A 5,217-nucleotide genomic window follows, 5' to 3' on the forward strand; every position below is an offset into this window, starting at 1 on the left:
GATTATTTACAGCATTGTCTATGATAAGATATTTCTTTTAACATAGACTAATCAGACTAATGTAATAGAACAGAACAGAATAAAGGAGTATGTGAATGTGCAAGTATCCATTACTGTGTGCCATGTACTCTACATACAACACACACAAAATACAATCTGAAATATGTAAACAATAGTACCCTTATAAGGACATCTTTGTAACTTATACTCAAAAAGGTGCACATTAGTACCTTAGAGTACCAATATGTACCGTAATGTACAACTATGAAACTTTTTGGGGTAAATAAGGTACAAAGATGTGCTTTTAAGGGTACTGTCCCAGTGACAAGCTGTTGTATTTCTTTCTTTTTCTTTTTTCTATCTTTCCTTCTATTTTATAATCATTTATAATAATATAATCATAAAGCATATTAAGCAAAAAGGTATGATTAAAAATAAAACCTGTCAATTAGACAAGGGTTAACTGAAAAAAACAACAACAAAAAAACAGGTATAACACATTCCGTCCCCCCCACTTTTGAAATGATGGCTACGCCCCTGCCGGCAGGAGTTCTGCTCGTTCATTCTCATGAGTGTCTACATTCCACCGCAAGTGCACGTAAGCACAGCTTTACAGAAACTCAATGATCTGATCACAGAGAGTGAACAACAACACCCAGACTCTGTTTTAATCATTCTCGGGGACTTTAATAAAGCAAATCTCTCCCGCAAACTGCCAAAATACAGACACCACATCACATGTCCCACCAGAGACAGTAATATATTGGATCACTGTTACACAACAATAAAGGATGCATATCACTCTGTCCCATGAGCAGCTTTAGGACTCTCTGATCACTGTTTGGTTCATCTTATTCCGACCTACAGGCAGAAACTTAAGTCTGCAAAACCTGTATTAAGATCTGTTAAAAGATGGACTAATGAAACAGGGAAGTCGTGGCCTAATGGTTAGAGAGTCGGACTTGTAATCCAAAGGTTGCGGGTTCGAGTCTCCGGCCGGCAGGAATTTTAGGTGGGGGGAGTGAATGTCCAGCACTCGCTCCACCCTCAATACCATGACTGAGGTGCCCTTGAGCAAGGCACCGAACCCCCAACTGCTCCCCGGGCGCTGCAGCATAAAATGGCTGCCCACTGCTCCAGGTGTATGTTCACGGTGTATGTGTGTTCACTGCTGTGTGTGTGCACGTTGGATGGGTTAAATGCAGAGCACGAATTCCGAGTATGGGTCACCATACTTGGCTGAATGTCACTTCACTTACAAGCCTGTTTCGACCTCACTGATTGGACTGTTTTTGAAGCCGCTGCCACCAATCTGGACGAGCTCATAGAGACTGTAACATCATATATCAGTTTATATGACGATATGTGCATTCCTAACAGGACTCATCTAATCTACAACAATGACAAACCATGGTTCACTGCCAAACTCAGACAGCTCTGTCAGGCCAAAGAAGATGCTTACAGAAAAGGGGATAAAGTCTTGTACAAACAGGCCAAATACACACTGGAAAAGGATATCAGAGTGGCAAAGAGGAATTATTCTGGCAAGCTCAGGAAAAAATTCTCTTCCAGTGATCCTGCTTCAGTGTGGATAGGAATGAAGGATATGACCAGTTACAAGACACCATCCCCCAGTACTGTGGAGAATCAACACCTGGCAGACGACTTGAACAAGTTCTTTTGTCGTTTTGAAAGATCACCCCACACCCGCCCTGAACACCTCTCCACACAACCATTCACACCTCCAGCAACCCCTCTCTCCACCACACCTACGATTCAAATCAGCGAAGAAGATGTGTGCCAGGTCTTCAGGAAAAACAAAAGAGGGAAAGCACCAGGCCCAGATGGTGTGTCACCAGCCTGTCTAAAAACCTGCGCTGATCAGATGGCCCCCATCTTCACACAGATCTTCAACAGATCATTGGAGCTGTGTGAAGTCCCCTCATGCTTCAAACGCTCCACCATCATCCCCGTCCCAAAGAAACCCCAAATTACTGGACTTAATGACTACAGACCTGTGGCCCTAACGTTTGTAGCCATGAAATCATTTGAAAGACTGGTTTTGGCTTATCTGAAGGACATCACTGGACCCTTACTGGACCCCCTGCAGTTTGCCTACAGAGCAAACAGGTCTGTGGATGATGCAGTCAACATGGGACTGCATTTCACCCTGCAGCATCTGGACAGACCAGGGACTTATGTGAGGATCCTGTTTGTGGACTTCAGCTCCGCTTTTAACACCATCACCACGGAAACCCTTCAGAATAAACTAACCCAGCTCTCCGTCCCCACCTCCATCTGCCAGTGGATCAACAGCTTCCTGACAGACAGACAGCAGTTAGTAAAGCTTGGTAAATTCACATCCAGCACTCGAACCATCAGCACTGGAGCTCCTCAGGGCTGCGTACTCTCCCCACTGCTCTTCTCCCTCTACACCAACGACTGCACATCTAAAGACCCCTCTGTCAAGCTCCTGAAGTTTGCAGACGACACCACACTGATCGGCCTCATCCAGGACGGTGACGAGTCTGCTTACAGAGAGGAGGTTAAGGAGCTGGCTGTCTGGTGCAGTCTTAACAACCTGGAGCTTAACACGCTCAAAACTGTGGAGATGATCATGAACTTCAGGAGAAACCCCCCTGCTCTCCCCCCACTCACCATCATTAACAGCACTGTGACTGCAGTGGAGTCATTCAGATTCCTGGGCACCACCATCTCCCAGGACCTGAAGTGGGAGATTCACATATTGTCAGGAAGGCCCAGCAGAGGTTGTACTTTCTTCGCCAGCTGAGGAAGTTCAATCTGCCACAGGAGCTGCTGAAACAGTTCTACTCTGCCATCATTGAATCCATCATCTGCACTTCAATAACTGTCTGGTTCAGCTCAGCTACCAAGTCTGACCTCAAAAGACAGAGAGTAGTCCGGACTGCTGAGCGAATCATTGGTACAACCCTCCCCACTCTCCAAGAACTGTACTTATCCAGAGTGAGCAAAAGGGCTGGTAAAATCACTCTGGACCCCTCACATCCAGCACACTCCCTCTTTGAATTGTTGCCATCTGGTCGATGTTACAGAGCTCTGAGCACCAGAACGACCAGACACAGAAACAATTTCTTCCCTCAGGCAATCCATCTCATGAACACTCAACAATAAATGTGGAACACACAATTATAATACACTATCCATTCACCACACTCAATAATTTTATCTTTATTTTCTCATTTATAATTTGCACATACTTGACCTGTACATACATAGTTGTTTATATTATATATTGTGTTTTTGTTGCTTTGTACATTGCCTTTTGGTTAATTGTTGTTATTCTTTTATTATCTTTCTCCTGTCCTGTTGCTGTCTTTCTGTTGCACTGTGGAGCTTCTGTCACTACAACAAATTCCTTGTATGTGTAAACATACTTGGCCAATAAAGCTCATTCTGATTCTGATTCTGATTGATTGAGAGTTTAGTTAGAGATGGACCAATCTGCAAACCCCTATATAAGTGTTCATTTAGATAAGGGATTTATCTAGACCTTTGCCTTATTTTAGCCCTATAGCTGAAGTAAGGACAGTTTTGCGCTCAACAACAAATATGGAGCAAACATGCCTCTTTTTCAATGCCTCTTTCCAATTCCAATTTATGAATGTGGCTCTTTTTCACATGTTTGATGAGTCAGCAGGATAAAAGGGAAGTGAGAGGGACAGAAGGAGGGAATGTCTGTCATTTCAAGGGAAACGAGACAACTACTCATATCCTTTTCACCTTACGATGTCTTTCCTGTGTGACAGTTCATCATTTGGTTGTTAACAAATTTCAGTGTCTACATTTGCAATTTAAGCATATTTATGTTTGTGCTATACAATATCTATGTATGCAAGGTTCAGGAAATATATTCCTCTCAGTGTTCACATTTAGGCACATAGTATATTTTAGTTTACAAAACAAGGTTTTATTTCTTCTGATTTACACTGGAACACAAGCATTTCTTTTCAGTGTAGTACTATACGTTGTTCATTCATATGACGTCAAGGAACAAAAAACATTCCCTCAAAAGCAGCAGTGCTCTCTTAAGGGCCACATCTTAACAGTTGAATTGTCTTCAAGAGACAATTGAATAAGGAGTAAAAAAATGAATATGCTTGAAACTAAAATACTGAAACAAACACTCTCTCTCTATATAGATAATGTATGTATGTATAGAACCTGAAAAAATAAGCAAAATGACGTAAGGGTTAGACTCTACATACTTCACAGTGTAATATCGTTGCTTTTAGCAGGGATCCCATTTTAAAACAAGGGCAATGTTCTCACAAACAATGCAAAACCTGCTCTAAAAATACTGTCCATTTAGCTGTCAATCAGCTGCAGCACCGAAAAAAACCAACTCCCTTGCTTTCCTTCTCTATCACTATCACTGTCTTGCCTCTGTTCAAGGCACACTGTGATTTGTTCTACAGATGGTGTAGGAATATCCCCCAACTAACCAAAAAGTGAATGATCATAGATGATACAAGTGTAAAAATCTCATAGACTTAAATTGAAGGAAGGACCAGAGCCATATCATAAACAATTAGGCTTGAACTATTTCAGTTTGGGCCAAAAATAAGAATCAGCATACTATTAATTGCCATTAAACTACCCATGTTTTCTAGTGCCGATGTTGGCCTATGTAGCCTATTATTTATAATATAAATAGGCCTACTTTTTATTTTGATAGCCTAATATTAATTGCATTGTGATAGGCCTAATATTTTACATGATATATTCTTTTGGGAGTATATAAAAAACTAAAACACCTACAGAACAGAGATACAAAATGTAAGACCTAGGCCTATCTTTTATAAAATTTAAGAAACATATGTCTCTAAAAAACTAAAAAAATCCTATTACACACAAATGAACAAATTAGGCTACTCAATATATTGCTTTAAATTAATTTAATCAAACATTACATAAACATTTTAAAAGTCACTACATTTTGTTCACGGTACAGCATGTACAGTTTGTTGACGGTAAATTATTGCGTAATTTCTTTGACTGGAAACAGCAGTGTTGTAATGTCCTGCTAAAGTAGCCTATGAATATTTTGTCATCAAGACAAAAAATGTGCACAGACTAGCGAAAAATATAGGTGTGAGTTCCAAAGAATCAGTAGTTGATGAAAGACGAATTAGGTACTATATAAACAGCCAGTGAGAGCGCATTAGAAACACTAGA

Source organism: Barbus barbus, assembly GCF_936440315.1.
Source record: "Barbus barbus genome assembly, chromosome: 5".
Classification (NCBI taxonomy): Eukaryota; Metazoa; Chordata; class Actinopteri; order Cypriniformes; family Cyprinidae; genus Barbus; species Barbus barbus.